Source organism: Dama dama, chromosome 8 (genome assembly GCF_033118175.1).
Source record: "Dama dama isolate Ldn47 chromosome 8, ASM3311817v1, whole genome shotgun sequence".
Lineage (NCBI taxonomy): Eukaryota > Metazoa > Chordata > Mammalia > Artiodactyla > Cervidae > Dama > Dama dama.
The window spans coordinates 32,188,914-32,208,442 of record NC_083688.1 but is presented as its reverse complement, the minus strand read 5'-3'; the positions used below and the strand labels follow the sequence as shown (position 1 = coordinate 32,208,442).

The 19,529-nt window shown below is 35.6% G+C and overlaps 1 protein-coding gene and 1 non-coding gene across 2 annotated transcripts in view; both read left to right on the top strand.

The window, feature by feature from the left end:
* Nucleotides 1-19,529, top strand: part of VWC2L (von Willebrand factor C domain containing 2 like) — a 180,509-nt gene that overhangs the window by 28,190 nt on the left and 132,790 nt on the right. The window lies entirely within an intron of this gene.
* Nucleotides 10,618-10,743, top strand: LOC133061091 (U6atac minor spliceosomal RNA). Its single transcript, XR_009693921.1, has one exon. It is a non-coding gene; the product is annotated as a U6atac minor spliceosomal RNA (small nuclear RNA).

Sequence of the window (19,529 nt, the reverse complement as noted above, 5' to 3'; positions counted from 1 at the left end):
CACTTCTCTTCTTTTCTCAGCTATTTGTAAGGCCTCCTCAGACAACCATCTTGCCTTTTTGCATTTCTTTTTCTTAGGGATGGTCTTGATTCCTGCCTCCTGTACAATGCCACGAACCTCCATCCATAGTTCTTCAGACACTCTGTCTATCAGATCTAATCCCTTGAATCTATTTTTCGCTTCCACTGTATAGTCATAAGGGATTTGATTTAAGTCATACCTGAATAGGCTAGTGGTTTTCCCTACTTTCTTCAACTTAAGTCTGAATTTGGCAATAAGGAATTCATGATCTGAGCCACAGTCAGCTCCCAGTCTTGTTTTTGCTGTTTAGAGCTTCTCCATCTTTGGCTGCAAAGAATATACTCAATCTGATTTCTAGTATACCAGTGGTACCAGTATTTTTGAGCAAACAGACTGAGCCCCGAGGTTTGCTTGCTGTCATTCTTAGTCCAGTAGATGGAAACAGATGACCTAGGTGTAGAAGAGCCAAAGGGGTGATACGTGTGTACTATAAGTGAGTATAACTAGAACAATTTCTTAAATTTTCAACACATAATAAGACTATCTTATTCCAAATGACAAGGTTCATTTGCCCAGCATCGTGTGAACTATTTTTAAGGTATGGTACTATTTTCTTATATTGAAAAACAACAAGAAGAAGATAAAAATCTACCCTATGGATTCAATGTATAGGCTGTATATCCTAATTTGTAAACAGCCCTATAACATTTTCTACATTATCTTAAATCTTCAAAAATGCTGAAAAAATTTAACTTGCATAAATGCCAACTATCTTGGCTGCTAAATACTTTCTTTCTACATGCTAAGATTGATCTTTCCGCCTTCCTGATTTATAACTTGCCAAGAGCAAGAGGCATTAAAACTATAAAATGAAAGTTTAAAGCAATATAATCTACTACAAACAATATTCAGTTAATATAAAAATCTTTGTTCTCAGATTAAGACCAAGAAAAAAAGTAAGTAGAGTGACATATATGTAGGTAAATGAAGTTTTCCCAGAAAAGAGTAAAATGTAGCAATTGCCTTTAAAAATAAATATTTTTAATATTGTACATGCAAGGTAATCTGACCCCTAGATAAATAATGATAGTCTCTTTAGTCTCTGTAATATGTAATTTGTAAGAATAAATATAAAGTAATATACTTCTAAAACTTTTCTCTAATGATGTAAAAAATATTTTTTAATTTCTTGGCCTCCATGTTTCCTTGTCTCAATTCCTGACTCTCAATGAGTCTTCCCTTGGTGTCTCAGACAGTAGAGAATCCACCTGCAATGCAGGAGACCTGGGTTCAATCCCTGGGTCGGAAGATGCCCTGGAAAAGGGAACGCCAACCCACTCCAGTATTCTTGCCTGGAAAATCCTATAGAGAGAGGAGTCTGGCAGGCTGCAGCCCATGGGGTTGCAAAAAATCAGACACGACTAAGTGACTAACATTCGGTGTTTACCTCAAGCAAGATTTTCCAGTGGCTAACAATGAGTACAGCCAATCCACAAAATATACCCCGTTCTTACTAAAGTTAGGTTCGCACCAAGAAGACTATCAATTTAGTCTGAGTAAAACAGAAACATTAAGGAAATATGTGAATAGCTGGGCTTACACAAAACAGGAGGAGAAAGAGGAAAGTAATTTTTTGGGGGGAGGATTACAGTGATTGATGTAGGAATTTATTGTTTTAAAAAATTTTATTAAGCATTTGCTTCTCCCTCCTCTATACATCTTTATGAACTTACAATCTAAATACTTCCCTGAAAGATATAACATTTCTAGACTGTTTTTCTTCCATCAAGACTCTGACTTTGGCCTGTCATTCAGCTCCAGTCCTTTCCATGGGAATTAATATTCTTTATGTTTTCTGTTTTTATAATATGAAAAATAGATTAGCACAGCATCTACATAAAGAAATTATTTCTGTTTTGGAGAATCATATAAATATTTCAAATATTTGGTAACTGACCATTCATTTGACTAGTAAAGTATTTGGGCATTAGATCATCCAAATGACTAACTGCATTTTTTATATTTCATCTGCCAACATGTCAGTGAGTTTTCTGTGCTTTTTGCTGAGATAAATAGTCAGTCATATTCATGATTTGGAAGAAAAAGTCACTTCATGAAAAACTGAAATAGACAGGAAACACCCTCCATAAACATTAAATAAGTTTTCATATCCTTTTCAACTAAACTGAATTTGTTATAAGCCCTGTTCAGATATTTAATTTCATATCCCTTACTGTCTTCCAGTTCAGTAGTGATACAAATAAAGAAGGAAATAGACTAGCTGGAAGGTAAATGGAAAGAAGACAGCAAAGGGATGGGCAGTGTACAAATAAGATAAAGGACTTTGGAGCCATCCAATGCCTTCTAAAGGTACTTGGCTAAAACGGTGCTATGTATCAACACATATGATGTTAATGTTCCTAATAAACAAAGAGCTCCTTGAGATAAATAAGAGAGAAAAACAATTCCACATGGAAGAAAACAGGCAAAGGGTATACAAAGAAAATTCACAGGAGAAGAAAACCAACTGTCTAGTAAATATACGAAAACACACAAACCTCACAAGGGATCAGGGTGATAGCAATTAAAACAATGAGATACCACTATTGTGTTGATAATAACTTGAGACTGATGATACCTCAAATCAACAAAGATACCAAGAGCTGAGAAAATGCTGGAACAACTTTTAAGAAGGCACTATCAAAATGTTCATGTAATTTGAAGTTAATAGTTCCACTTTTTGTACTTCATCCCACATTTATGAACTAAATTTCCACTGCATTTTAAGAGCTTAAATGTGGGAGAAATGTAATAATACTTCAATGGAGTAATAAAAGTATATTGCAGCCTAATGTTTTCCACTACTGTGTAAAATAAACAAGGAGTGTAAGAGCAGACTACCCATTTTTTTATTGATAATATAGTATTGTAGTCTATATATAATATATACATTTTAAGGGATATATTTAAACATCTCAATTTTTAACTGATACACAATTTTAAATAGATAAATATTAAATTTGTATGTACATAAAGAGCCAAGTGTGGATACACGATAGATTATTAGCAGTGATTCAATGACTGCTTTTAGGGAGTAAAAGTGTGAAGGTAGATGTGGGAGAGACAAGAGTTAACCTCTTTAAAATATTAAATCTTAACAAATTGAGAGTAAAACCAGCAGAAAAGTACACAAACAGGCAGTTCACAAGCAAAATATAAATGTTCAAAAAATATAAAAACTATTCAGGCTCACTAACAAATTAAATTTTTGTTTTTTAAACCCTTTGTTATTTTTGTATGTAGCATAGGAAAAGTTCTGTAACAATATACACCAAAATTTTAACAGTGATCCAGTGATCAGAAGAGTAATTAAAGGATGGGGATCGAACCCATTTCTCCTGCATCTCCTGCATTGCAGGCAGATCCATTACTGCTGAGCCACAGGAGAAGCCCATCTATATATAAAGATGACTAAAACATTTAATAAATTAAGACTAAGGGTATATATTAAAATACATTTACCTCAGCCCCAGAAGAGAGAATCATGCTTAATACATAAACATTAATAAGCTCAGGAACAAGACAAAGCTCTACACTATTACTGAAAATTCAAATAGATAGTAGACATGAACTAGCTAATATAATCAGAAAAGAAATAAGTCAGAGGAAAAAAGTCAGGAGACAGAATGTCTATCATTTGCATATGAGAATATACTTGAAAAATCCAAGAAAATAGACTAAAAACTGATGTAAAGAAAATTTAGTAAGACAGTAGAGAAAAAAATGTGAGAGTACAGATCTCTCTGGGCTTCCCAGTTGACACAATGGTAAAGAATCTGCCCACATTGCAGGAGATGCAGGTTCGATCCCTGGGTTAGAAGATCCCCTGGAGGAGGAAATGGCAACCCACTCCAGTCTTCTTACCTGGGAAATCCCATGGACAGAGGAGCCTTATGGGCTACAGTCCACAGGATCATGTAAGAGTCAGACACAGCTTAACGAGTACACAACAACAATAACAAAACATTTTTAATGATGTATAATATATTTAGCTTCCATTTGCCATTATGTTTTTTAATCTCATATAATACATTTTTAAGCTTTAATTTCAAATGGCTCAAAATTGTGAAAGTAATGGATAACAGTGATATCTACCCAGAATCAACAGATACAAGGTGGCTTAAAAACATTAAAATAAATATTAATCTGTGGGGGAGATACATATATATGTGTATATATATATATGTATAATATGAAAGTTTAAAAACTCACATCTTATAAAGAGCTATTTTTAAATATAATAAGACAATTTAAATATAAATTTTAAATGATGACTAATTTCTAAGTGTGAAAACTGAAATTTGTTAGAATGCTATTTCTCTAAAGATAAGTGTAAGTCTATCAAATTTTCCATGTGATGTAATTTTCTTTTGTAAGTTGTCAAAAGTTGGAAAATTTTAAGTACATGAATGTATTTGGGAAGCTTGGGAAATTCAATCTATCAGATATATTAAAATAATATGTAAAGGTATAATAGTTTTAAACAGTGTGATAGTGGAACAAAAATAGATAAATATAACAGAAAATCAGAAAGTAATTCACATTTGCATTACAATTTAACATGCTTATCATGTGACATCCAAGCATCTGATGAAAGAATATATTATTCTAAAAATATAAAAGTTAATAAATTTTTACAAAAGTGAAATTACATTCCATTACTACCCATTATACAAAAATAACTATCAGTTGGGTTAAAAACCTTAATCTAAAAAATGTGATCATAAAGGGATTTTTTTTAATCTAAACATCAATTTACTCTTAGGACAGGAATGGTCTTCCTAAACATAAATGCAAATAAGGACTTTATAAAAGGAAAAATTAAAATGGTGTATATCTCTGATTTTACTTTCTTTCCTTTGCTAGTCCATAGTTCCTAAATTTCCTGTAACAAACATTTATGATTCCTATGGTTTAAAATTACTATTTAAAAGAGTTTTATGATTAATAACACACCTCTTATTAGAGATTGCACTGTTATTCTTTGTTATAACTTCTACTCCATAATTAATGAACCAACTAATAATTCCACCACTTGACTTTCAACTCCTTTAACTATGAGATTCTTTGTAAAGAATTTGGAAAACATTGCCCATTTTATGTACTTATTAGGATTAAAATATTCACTTAAGTCTATCCATTTACATCTTCATGAAGCTATTTTGCAAGTCAGCCTTTTAAATGTGAAAATTAGTCTTTCACCTCAATTTGATATTTTCTCACTTTCTCTTAGGTAGACACTAACAAGTGAACAGAGACATTAAACAAACACACTGAAGATGAAAAATTTCCTGGCACTTGCACATATCCACTGGGGCTACAGAGTCTCTGAAATATTTCATGATGAAAGCACATCCTATGAAGGGCAGTTTCAAAGTCTGCATTTCATTGACTCCATAACTGAAAGTCAGAATTATCATATTCGTATAGAGTAGATGTCAAAACAGAGTAATTATAAACAGACATTTTAATGAGCTACAAACAATACTTTCCCATTGCTTTCACAAAACCTACTCCAAAATATGAAAGGAAATATTTATATTTATGTTGTCTAAAGCCAACAGGATTTCCTCTTAATTCATCAGCAAATTAGAATTCAAAGAGACTATTTTACAATGTTGACACAATGAAAATTAATGCTACATTCATTTCCTGCTAATAACATCTCTTCTTTAATTATCAGGGCTACCCAGTCCTTCAGAAAATGAAAGGAAGAAGGTCAACATATGCAAAAATGAGAAGTTTTTCTCTGTGTTTTCTCCTCAAAATACAGAAAATGCATAGGGACTATTTTTTCTCCATGTAAACATTTGGAATGTTGGGTCTGTTCCTCCCACAAAGCTCACAGTTAAGCACACATTAAGAAGTAGAACTCACTCCTTGGAGTGCCATGTAATACTTTGATGTCCAGGGTATCACTCCCCAGGGCATCTGAGGGACAGGAGGAAGGGTGATGCGTATTCTTATACTGAATATCTTGTTCTCACACATTCAGATAACCTTAAAGATAATCTATTTCAAGAACAGTAGCTTGGCAGAGTGCTGAATATAGCTCCCAGAACTACCCACGCATTCTATTCTTTTTTTTTAATCTTTAATATTTACTTTATTGGATTTTTTCTTTCAATTCTTAATCCCACCTTCCCTCTCATTCGTGAGAGAATGTTTTTTGTAGAACAGTGCTGACTTCTAGGATTGTATACAGTAATCTCTAACAAAACACCTCTCAATTGTGAATGATGGCAAAGGGGCAATGGGGATCACTAACAGGTTCCTTGGGAGTTGGATTTGATTCTAGGAGTAATTAAGTGAATGAGGTCTGACAAGGAAGCCAAGACATTCAGTCCTGCCAAGTCTTTTCTAAGGGAGACTTGAGTCACTGGCCATGACGGGAACTACACAAGGGATCATGTCAGGAGTGTGGAACCACCGGTCCATAATGACTCCCAAGCTCTCGCTCAACACAGCCCAGACATCCGTGTAGCTCTCAGAAGCCCCCAGAGACCAGTGGGTCACTGCTGATGATGAAGGGAGAGTTTCCCTTTATCCAAACCTCCTTTCTGAGGTCAAGGCGTTAGAAGTCCCTCCTTCACCTCAAGTCTTTGCCATATAGAATTTCAGGCTTTTCACACACAGAGCAAGCTGTATTTGGCCCCACCCCCTTCCCCCTTCACTAATTAATGTAAACCTGTGCAGTCAGACAAAAATAAAACAAAGTTGCCATGCAAATAGCATTCCTTGACCTGCTTTGAATCTGAATGTCTTCAAAAGCACCTGGCAAGGTGAGCCTAGAGGGCCTTCAGGAAGGTATAAATTACTTTAACTTCCACAGAAGTTTCAGAGATCTGAAGCAAGGGCATCTAACAGACTCATCTCTGAGGCACAGATTCCCTTTCCTACAGATAAGACCAAACTTCTTGAGCTTCTACATCCCATAGCACTGGTAAAGAAGGGATCCAGAACTCTGGGTCCTCCTGAAAACATCCTGCCACTTTCCTAGCCAGCAGTCACAGCCTCACCCTCCTCATCAGCTTGAGACACTTAGGACTGATTTCTTCCTGCTTAACTCAGACCTCGCCAGGAGCCCAGGACCACCAGGACACCCCTCATGCCCAGGGCTCTGATCTCCATGCGTGCTATGAGCTCTGAGGTAACACCCCAGATCACCACTTTGCAGTCTTGGCCACTGCTTTCTCCTTCTCCATCACACCAACTGCCCACTTGAATGGTATATATTTTACTTATTTCATTGCTTATCACCCCTGCTCACAGAAGTACAAAGATCATGCAAAGATTTTTGTCTGTTTTGTTCACTGTTGTTTTCCCACTACCTACAACACATTGTAGGTGCACATATGTTTTTGAATCAATGAATGAATGTACACCCATATTGTGCTTTTGGAAGAGCCAAAATTAAGAAAATTCTTAGAGTTCTTTTAAGTTCTCTTTTGAAAAGTATCAGTCTTCTACTTCATAGAGAAAAGCTCTTAAATGGAGAGTTTAGGAAGTATTGTGTGATGGGAAGGAGGGTGTTTTTCCTAATCAAGTTTTCTTTCATTTTCCAGTGGGATTTGTGGTACATATATTGTTGGAAGGCATTTCAAGGTGATCTAGTAGAGACAGGCTGGTTGCCAGGGGAAATTGAGTCAAGCTTGATATTTTACTACTTTATGCCCTTTCTATGGATACCTAGATCTTCTATTTTCTTAAAAAACGACTGCATGTAACAAATGACTGCATGTACATATGTTAATGCGTTAATCATATGTTAATGCTAACGCATTAATGTAAGGCTTTAGCCAGTATTACCTATAATGATACATTTTATCTAACAATAGGGATTGGACTGGTTACCAGTTAAGGAAGCCACTAGCATTGACTTAATTTGTGATTTGTCAATATTTGGCAAACAGACTCAGAAAATGGGACTTGAGATTGGGACAGAGGGAGCACTGATTGCAGGCAAGAATATTTAATTATTGATTAAATAATAATTTCAATAATTATTATAATGATTTATAGTATAGATTGTATAATTATATTAATTTATAATCATTTTAAACAATTAATAAGTGTTGATTAAATAACATTAAATCAACTGCAATCAAAAAAGATGATTATCAGAAATATGGCATAAAACAGGGGCAAAGGAAACTTGCTAACCAATACCTTTTCTGGCATACAGTGATGGGGAATCTCTCCAAGGATGGCTGTGGCTGAGGTAGAAAGCCCTTGCAGGAAGACCTTTGATATTTAAATGTAGCTCTGAGCTGCTTCAAATCAATCTATCAGAAATGCTAAACCTCTTTTGAAACATATTTATGGTTGGATGCCCCTCAATTGAGAAAAGGAAAATGGGAAGTTCCTGCATGCATACTCATTTTGCTTACACGAGCTTCATTTGTACAAGGTGATGGTACAGAGCAGCCATAAATGTGGCTGCTTGTCAGGGTAGATAACCAGCCGCGCCTGAGTCCTCTCTTCCTTTCACCCGTACTTTTATGCATTCTGCAGAAAGCTCCATAAAGCCACACACCTGCCTTCTGGATGGCTAAGCTCAGTTAGTTTCCAATGTCATTAAATAACAAAATACTTGGCAGTGTTGTATCCAAATCTTGAAAACCTGCCTCATTCCAACATACTGTGTGAGAATTTAAAATAGGGGTAAGATGGCAGGCACTAGGGGCTGATGTCCTATGTTCATTTTTTTTAATTTAATTTTTTAACTTTTATTGTGTATTGGAGTATAGCTGATTAACAATGTTGTGACAGTTTTAGGTACACAGCAGAGTGGCTCAGCCATAGGTATATGCGTATCCATTCTCCCCCAAACTCCCCTCCCATCCAGGCTGCCACACAATATTGAGCAGAGTTTCCTGTACTATACAATAGGACCTTGTTGGTTATCCATTTCAAACACTGCAGTGTGTACATGTCCATCCCAAACTCCCTAACTGTTCCTCCCACCCTTTCCTCTGGCAACTATAAATTGGTTCTCTAAGTCTGAGAGTCTGTTTCTGTTTTGTAAATAAGTTCATTTGTCTCATTTCTTTGACAGAAGGAGAAATATCATATGACATCCCTTATATGCAGAATCTAAAAAGAAATGATGTCCTGGTGTTTAAGATGTGGGATTTTCCATGTCTGTTTTGTCCTTCCTGCGTTGATTTGATGATTTCTTTAAGAATGGAGAGAGATGACATTGAGAAGCAGCAGAGGAGGAAAACTGCAGTGTAGAGGATGACATGCAAACCTCTCAAGCCACAATTCCTGAAGGTTGATGGCTAAAAACTTAATTGGATTGTTTTTGATAGTCCTAGTAAGTACAATAGCTAAACTGAGTGGAAGTCAGCCCCCATGCAGATATCTGAGATACGCTCAAGAGCTCATTCAACCCATCTAAGTTAGTGCCTCTTCTAGCCTGTCAATGTACATGTCCCTGAACACATCCATACAGACTTTCATGCTCATAATTTTCTTTTTTAAAAGTTTCATCATTTAATATCACTAAAAACTTGAGGAAAGAATAGCTGGTACATGAAGTATTAATGACACCAATTAACTAACATATATTTTCTTGGCTTTATCAGATGACTAGATCATCAGACATAGGCCCAACTAGTTTAAATGTGGGAAAGAGTAAACCCAGGATAACAGGGAGACCATAGAAAGATACTGGACCAAAGAGAGAACCCCTAGGTCAGGTGCCTGTAGGATGAGGAAGGGAGCAAGGAATGCTGGGAGGTTGAAATGAACTGACATGTCTGCTGATGGCATGTGTTCCCTTTTTCATGTTTCCTCAATGACTGGCCTGATAATAATAATTAACCTAACTACTGAGTGTGCTACCAGCTTTCATTTGTTGCAGGGGAGACAACTGAGACTAAAGTATATAAACTACCCTCAGATACATAGCTGGGATTTGAACCCCGCTCTATCAAACTTCAAAGCCAGTGGTGTCTGGCCACTTGTTCTCAAAGTAGCCCTGGGTCAGGACACCACCATTATCTGGGAACCATTCAGAAATGCACATTTCTGAGCCCCTCCTAAATCTACAGAATCAGGAATTCTGGGAGTGAGACCCAGCATTCTATGCCTTAGCAAGACTTGCAGGCAATTCTGATGCTCAAAGTTTCAGGTGTCTATCAGAGAATGTTTGTTTGTTTGTTTGTTTTCCCTAATAAAGGATGTATGTGTTGGGGGATATTGGGGGAGCAAAAGCTGAAAGATTGTCAGCCAGTGGTGTCTGAGATACTGTTACACCCGGACTAGAAGGAAGACAAGGCTGGAAAGAAAGAGTTAGACACAAAGTCCCCTGGAGTCAAAGCAAGGCCACGTAGGTTGAGAGGATCTAGCAGTGGTAAACCCCAGTGGGAGCAAAGGTGGCTCCCCAGGGCCTAGAAGTGATACAGGTGGGAGATACCAGGCAGATGCTAGTCAAGTTAAGGGTCAAGCAAGGTCAGAGCTAAAGATATTTCTTAATAATAAAGCCATGGTCATTCACCTGATTTTTAAAGGCAGCAAAAGTCACTAAAGGTGTTGTATGAAAGGAGAGAATGTTAGCACTCCGCTTGACAAGGGTGGAAGAGGCTCTCGGGCCTGACAACACGCATACGGTTAAGGCATTGCCACCTACTTCGTGGCATCTAACCACTGTTTTTGTAACTCCATGGCTGATTCATGTCAATGTATGACAAAACCCACTGCAATGTTGCGAAGTAATTAGCCTCCAACTAATAAAAATAATTGGGAAAAAAAAAAGAAAAAAAAAATATCTTACAGAAAAACCCAAATGAACTTTTTGGCCAACCAACCCAACAGCTTCACTTTTGCTTCTCTCTACAGATACATTTTTAAAATATTTTTTTTAACTTTGATATTTCTAATATGTCACCACTGATTTCTCTGGACTTAGGAAAAATAATGACAAATGCAATCAAAACATGTATTAAGACTTCCGGAATAAATTATAAGGCTTTTTAAAAAAAAAAAAAAAGTCACTAGAGAAGGCACAGTGATGAAAGGGCAATGTGAGATGAAATCCATTCATCATTTGTCATGCTGATCTACTATGAAGAAGTGATTGCTTCAAGTAAATTATTTTCTGGATTTAAGTTATGATAACTATTAACATTTTCCAAGTTATATTTAAGAATATTTTAATCCCTTTGAACAGCTGTGTCAAGGTCTAATTGACATAAAGTCCACTCTATATTTTAAGTGTACAATCTGATGTTTTAACATATGTACACCTGTGAAGCTATTGTTATAGTTGGAAAAATGCCCATACCAATCACTCCAAAACTTTCCTCAAGTACCTTTGTATTTCTTCCCTTTAGCCCTTTTCTGTCCCAGCCTCACCCAGGCAAATCTCTGTTGTGCTGCCATTATATTTAAATTTGCATTTCTTAGGACATGGTATAAATGTAATTGTTCAACATGTATTCTCTTTTGTCTGAATTCTTTCATTCAGCATGATTATTTTGAAACTCATCCATGCAACATATATCCTAATTCATTCTGTGTTTATTTCTGAATGGTACTCCATTACATACATATACCACTGTATAATTTATCCATTCACTTGTTGTTGGACATTGGACTATTTCCAGTTTTTGATTATTATAAATAAAACTGTCTTAAGCATTCTCACACAAGCCTTTGTATGGGTATATGCTTTATTTTCTATTGTGGGAATGTCTAGAAGTGGAATGCTAGATCACATGGTAGGTGTTATTTTCACTATTTTTTTTCTTTAATGCCAAACTATTGACATTTCAAAGGGATTGTATCATTTGAAGTTTCCATCAAAAATGTGTGAGAGTACCGGTTCCTCTACATCCTTACCAATTCTTGGGATCATAAGTCCTGTTTAATTTAGCTACTCTAATAGAAGCATATTATTATTTTATTATGGTTTTAAGCTGCATTCTCTACTGGCTATTGATGTTGAGCATCTTTTCATAAGCTAACTTTCCATCTGCATGTCTTCTTTAGAGACATGTCTGTTCAAATCATTCTCCAATTTTTAAAAGCTGGGTTTTTCTTTGTATTATTGAGTTTTCAGAGTTCTTCATATGTTCTAGAGGCAAGTTCTTTACTAGACATATGCTTTGCAAATGTTTTCTTCCAGTCTGTGGGTATGTCTTTATATCCCCTTAACAGTATCATTTGAAGAGCAAATGTTTTAATTATGATGAAATCCAATTTATCGATGTTTTCTTTTATGAACCATGCTTTTAGTGTTGTAACTAAATAATCATGGCCTAACCCAGGATCAAAGTATTTTTCCTGTTTTTTTTCTAGAAATGTTTTAATTTTAGAGTCTACATTCAGGACAAAGATTCATTTTGAGTTATACTATGAATATGATGCAAGGAATTGACTGAAGGTTTTTTTTTTAATTTGGATATCCAGCTGTTTTAAAAAATTTGTTAAAAAGACTGTTTTTTTCTCCACTGATTGTATTTGTACCTTTGCTAAAAATCAGTTGTCTATTTATGCCTATATACATTTTCATCTATTTCTGAACTCTCCCATCTGTTCCACTAAAGATATTTTGGCCACTCTAGGTCCTTCGCATTTCCATATGAATTTTAATTATCAATTTCTACAAAAGAAAAAGTACATTTTGATTGGCATTATGTTGAGTGTATACATCAGTTTGAGAATTGACATTTTATCAATATTGAGTCTCCTAATTTATGAACATTGTATGTCAATTCATTAATTCTTCAGTTTCTCTCAGCACTCTTGGTTTTGGTCAGTTTTATTCTAGAATATCTTATTTTTTTAATGCTATTATAGCTAGTATATATTATTCTAAAAATTCTGATTAGTTGCTACTAATATATAAAAATAAACTTGATAGTTTATTGACTTTGTATCCTGAAATATTGTTAAACTCAATTATTAAATCTAGTTGAGTTTTGCTGCTAATATATAGAAATAAACTTGATAGTTATATATTGCTTTTGGATCCTGAAATATTGTTAAACCCAATTATTAAACCCAGTTGATTTTTTTTTATTAATTCCATTCCAATTGCCACATAGACAGCCATGTTACCTGCAAAGGCAGTTATATTACTTTCTTGCCAATTTTGATACTTTTTTGTTCTCTTTTCTTATCTTATTACACACTCTATCTTATATGATATTAAATAGTAAATAGAAGTGCTAAAACAATATATCCTTGTGCCATTCAGCTATGGAATAAAAGTTATTCAATTTTTCCCAATTAAATATGATTTTACCTGTAGGTTTTTCATAGATGCCTGTATCAGACCAAGAAAGTGCCTTTCTATTCCTACTTTTCCAAGAGATTTTATCAGGGATGGAGACTGAGTTTTAAGATTTTTTCAGTATCTATAGAGATGATGATGTGATCTTTTTTTTTATAGTTGTAAATTTAGTGAATTACATTGATTGTTTTTTATATATTAAGCCAATCTTGCATTCCTAAGATAAACTACATTTAGTCATGAAATACTATCCTTTTTTATTTTTTTGGATGTGGACCATTTTTTTAATAATTAAATTTATTTATTTTTAATTGAAGGATAATTGCTCTACTATATTGTGTTGATTTCTACCAAACATTGACATCAATCCACCACAGGTATGCCTATGTCACTTCCTTCTTGTTTTAAAGGAAGTTTTAAAGAGCACTTATTCCCCTGCATCTGTGGGCTGCAGGAGACCCAGACTTCTCATCTCTCAGCAATCTCAATCTCTCAAAAAGAAAGAAAATTGAGGTTTCTTGATTTTCAAGTTTTCTTGCTCTTCACTCCATGCCCTTACATTATGTTTCCCTTGCAAGTTGTGATCCACCAACAGAGCATCATTGCAGAATTATAAACCACCAGCTGGGTCGACTTGACTTTGAGAGTTGTTTTCTTTCTTTCTTTTTTTTTTTTTTTTTTTTGAGAGTTGTTTTCTTATTTTTTTTTTCCCATTTATTTTTATTAGTTGGAGGCTAATTACTTTACAATATTGTAGTGGTTTTTGCCATACATTGACATGAATCAGCCATGGATTTACATGTGTTCCCCATCCTGAACTCCCCTCCCACCTCCCTCCCCATCCCATCCCTCTGGGTCATCCCAGTGCACCAGCCCCGAGCACTTGTCTCATGCATCCAACCTGGACTGGCGATCTGTTTCACCCTTGATAGTATACATGTTTTGATGCTCTTCTCTCAGATCATCCCACCCTCGCCTTCTCCCATAGAGTCTAAAAGTCTGTTCTATACATCTGTGTCTCTTTTTCTGTCTTGCATATAGGGTTATCATTACCATCTTTCTAAATTCCATATATATGCATCAGTATACAGTATTGGTGTTTATCTTTCTGGCTTACTTTACTCTGTATAATGGGCTTCAGTTTTATCCATCTCATTAGAACTGATTCAAATGAATTCTTTTTAATGGCTGAGTAATATTCCATGGTGTATATGTACCACAGCTTTCTTATCCATTCATCTGCTGACGGGCATCTAGGTTGCTTCCATGTCCTGGCTATTATAAACAGATGTGGACCATTTTTAAAGTCTTTATTGAATTTGTTGCAATATTGCTTCTGATTAGTCTGGATAAATGTTTACCAATTTTATTTTCAAAAAACCCACTTTGGGGTTCACTGAACTTCTCTAATATTTTCTCTTTTCTATTTCATTGATGTCTGCTTAACTCATTGTTTCCTTTCTTCTTCTTACTTTGGGTTTAATTTGCTGTTTTTCTAAATTTTAAGGTAGAATCTTTCATAATAAATTTGGTACCTTTCTCCTTTCCTAATATAGATGTTTTTATAAACACTCTAAGTTCTACTTTAGCATCATCTGCCAATTTTCATATGTTGTGTTCACACACATTAAATTTAAAATACTTTCTGATGTTCTTTTTGATTTCTTCTCTGAACCACAGGTTATTTACCATTTGTTAATTTGTTTCCAAACACTGGATATATTCCCAGGTATCTATGTTATTTACTTCAAGTTTAATTTTGTAAAGATGGAAGATCATGTATTTATTACTCAGTTTTTAAAAATTTTAATAGGACTTTTTTATGCCCAAGAATATATTCTACCTTAAAGACATCTCTAGTCTTTCCCATTCTATTGTTTTCCTCTTATTTCTTTGCGTTGATCACTGAAGAAGGTTTTCTTCACTCTCCTTGCTATTCTTTGGAACTCTGATTTCAGATGAGTATATCTTTCCTGTTCTTCTTTGCTTTTAGCTTCTCTTCTTTTCTCAGCTATTTGTAAGGCCTCCTCAGACAACCATCTTGCCTTTTTGCATTTCTTTTTCTTAGGGATGGTCTTGATCCCTGCCTCCTGTACAATGTCATGAACCTCCATCCATAGTTCTGCAGGCACTCTGTCTATCAGATCTAATCCCTTGAATCTATTTGTCACTTCCACTGTATAATCATAAGGGATTCAATTTAGGTCGCACCTGAATAGGCTAGTGGTTTTCCCTACTTTCTTCAATTTAAGTCTGAATTTGGCAATAAGGAATTCATAATCTGAGCCATAATCAGCTCCCAGTATTGTTTTTGCTGACTATATATAGAGCTACTCCATCTTCGGCTGCAAAGAATATAATCAATCTGATTTTGGTAGTGACCATCTAGTGATGTCCATGTGTAGAGTCTTCCCTTGTGTTGTTGGCAGAGGGTGTTTGTTATGACTAGAACTATGAGTTTGCTTGGCAAAAATCTGTTAGGCTTTGTCCTGCTTCATTTTGTACTCCAAGGCCAAACTTGCCTGTTACTTCAGATATCTCTTGACTTCCTACTTTTGCATTCCAGTCCCCTGTGATGAAAAGGACATCTTTTTTTCATGTTAGTTCTAGAAGGTCTTGTACGTCATCATAGAACCATTCAACTTCAGCCCCTTTGGCATTAGTGGTTGGGACATAGACTTGGATTATTGTGATGTTGAACGGCTTGCCTTGGAAATGAACAGAGATCATTCTGTTATTTTTGAGATTGCAACCAAATGCTGCATTTCAGACTCTTTTGTTGACTATGATGGATACTCTGTTTCTTCTAAGGGATTCTTGTCCACAGTAGTAGATATAAAAGTCATCTGAATTAAATTCACCCATTCTGGTCCATTTTAGTTCACTGATTCCTAAAACGTTGATGTTCACTCTTGCCATCTCCTGTTTGACTGCTTCCAATTTACCTTGACTCATGGACCTAACATTCCAGGTTCCTATGCAATATTGTTCTTTATAAGAACATTAGACATAATGAGGGAACATTTCATGCAAAGATGGGCACAATAAAGCACAGGAACAGTAAGGACCTAACAAAAGCAGAAGATATTATGACGAGGTGGTAAGAATATACAGAGGAACTATACAAAACTGGCTAATTGGAAAAGACCCTGATGCTGGGAAAGATTGAACTGATATTCTATCTTGGAAATATTCCTTGTGTGCCTGTGAAAAATGTATATTCTGCTGTTTTTGAGTATGGATTCTATAGTTATTAATTAAGCCAAGATGATTGATAGTGTTGTTCAAGTCTTTCATATTCTTTTTAACTATTCTGTCTAGTTTGTTCTATTAATTATTTTTGTTTGGTCACTCAGTCATGTCCAACCCTTCGAGACCCCATGGATAGCAGCATGCCAGGCTTCTCTCTCCTTCACCATCTCCTGGAGCTTGCTCAAACTCATGTCCATTGAGTCAGTGATGCCATCCAACCATCTCATCCTCTGTCATTCCCTTCCCCTCCTGCTTTCAATCTTCTTCAGTATCAGTCCTTCCGAAGAATATTCAGGACTGATTTCCTTTAGGATTGGCTGGTTTGGTCTCCTTGCAGTGCAAGGGACTCCTGAGTTTTCTCCAACACCACAGTTCAAAAGCATCAGTTCTTTGGTGTTCAGTCTTCTTTATGGTCCAGCTCTCACAGCCATACACAACTAGTGGAAAAACCCATAGCTTTGACTATATGGATCTTTGTTGGCAAGGTAATGTCTGAGAGAGGGATATTGAAACCTCTGACTATAAATTTGTCTAGTTTTCTAGCAGTTTTATCAGCTTTGTTACATAAATTTTAAAGTCTTTATTATGGGTATCAATATTTAGAATTCATTATGTTTTCATAAACTGACCTCTAATTATTAAATGACATTCTTCATTTCTTTATATTCTTTGCTCAGTAATCTACTTTGTGCTGACATTAATATAGCCAGTGCAACTTCCTTTTGATTAGTGTAAGATGCTGTAACTTGTTCTATCATTCTATTTTTATCTTTTATGTTTGTATATTTGAAGTCTTCTTCTAAAGAGCAGCATAAGATTGGGTGTTGCTTTTTAATCAGAACTTCATTAATAGTGTAGAATTCTTCATTGATGGGTTATTATTGTTTTCTCTTTCTTTCAGTACTTTGAAAATGTTGCTCCACAGTATTTTCCCTTGCATTTCTTTTTCCTGATGAGCTATTAGCTCTTATCTTTATTCCTGTGAATATAAGATGTTTCCCTCCACTCCATCCTCTAGCCATTTTTAAGATTTTCCCCTTATCTTTTTTTTGTGTGTGTGCAATGTGATTATTATGTATCTTGACATGGTTTTCTTAGTGTTCCTTATGCTTCATTAACATCTGTGGGTTTATAGTTTATTCCAAATTTGAAAAAAAAGTTCAGCCTTTATTTCTTCAAATATGTCTTTGTCTCTCCCCTAGCTTTGGGAATCCCAATTATACATGCATTGGGTCGCCAAAAAATATTCCACACATCATGCTCTATGCATCTTTTCTGATGCTCCATTCTTTTGATTTTCATTTTGTATAGCTAGCTCCTGTTATTCTTAAAACTTACTAATCTTCTCTTCTGCATTATCTAATCTAAAAATAAGCATATCTTATATATTCATACTTTGCAGTTTTCATCTCTAGAGGGTAGGGGTTTTTTTTGTTGTGGTTTTGGTTTTATATTCCTTTGTCAGTCTCTCAGTCATGTCTGAATCTTTGCGAACCCTATGGTCATGTCCAACTCTTTGTATTCCTAGATTCTACTTAAGTTTTTTTTTTATATGGAAAAAAGTTATGTTTTCATTTTTTCTGCTTATTTTAATATATGTTAGCTCTAGATCTTTTTTTAATTGAATGTCAGGCATGGTAACTTTTACCTCGTTGGGTGCTAGATATTTTGCATTTCTATAATTTTTTTTTTTTTTCCATTTCTGGATGCTCTTTTTTTTCCCATTTATTTTTATTAGTTGGAGGCTAATTGTAGTGGTTTTTGTCATACATTGACATGAATCAGCCATGGATTTACATGTATTCCCCATCCCGATCCCCCCTCCCACCTCCCTCTCTACCCACTCCCTCTGGGTCTTCCCAGTGCACCAGGCCCAAGCACTTGTCTCATGCATCCAACCTGGGCTGGTGATCTGTTTCACCCTAGATAATATACATGTTTCGATGCTATTCTCTCGAAACATCCCACCCTTGCCTTCTCCCACAGAGTCCAAAATTCTGTTCTGTATATCTGTGTCTCTTTTTCTGTTTTGCATATAGGGTTATCATTACCATCTTTCTAAATTCCATATATATGCATTAGTATACTGTATTGGTCTTTATCTTTCTGGCTTACTTCACTGTGTATAATGGGCTCCAGTTTTATCCATCTCGCTAGAACTGATTCAAATGAATTCTTTTTAATGGCTGAGTAATATTCCATGGTGTATATGTACCACAGCTTCCTTATCCATTCGTCTGCTGATGGGCATCTAGGTTGCTTCCATGTCCTGGCTATTATAAACAGTGCTGCGATGAATATTGGGGTGCATGTGTCTCTTTCAGATCTGGTTTCCTCAGTGTGTATGCCCAGAAGTGGGATTGCTGGGTCATATGGCAGTTCTAATTCCAGAATTTTTTTGAGATTTGCTGTAGTACAAAGTTAAGTTACTGGGAACTATTTTGTTCCTTTTACATCTTATTTTTAAGAATTGTTCAGCAGGACTAGAACAGTGCTTAGTCCAGGGCTAATTCTTTCTCTACTAAGGTAAAAATTGAGTACTGTACTCAATACCCTATCAGTCATATGATTTTTCAGTCTGGTTGGTGGGGATGGTACTTTTCCCAGCTCTACCCACTGTTAGTTCTTTCCTGGCCTTGGGTAGTTTTCTCACATGCATATGCTGATCAGTACTCAGCTAAATACTTAAGGGAAACAAACTGCAGGGCCTGGAGTCCTGTCTCTGGCACGTCTCCCCTCAGCAGTACTCTGTCCTGCAAACTCTCAGCGCCTTGGTCTTCAAAAAACTGTAGCTCTGTTTCCTCAATACTGGGAGTCACCTGGGTTTCACTGTCTAGCTCAATGAGTTAGAAACTCTCAAGGCAGAAACTTAGGACAACCACAGAATTCCCCTCATTTGTTTCCCTTCTTTTAGGAATGTCCTCCCTTGCCCAATACCCAGTGTGTTAAAAAC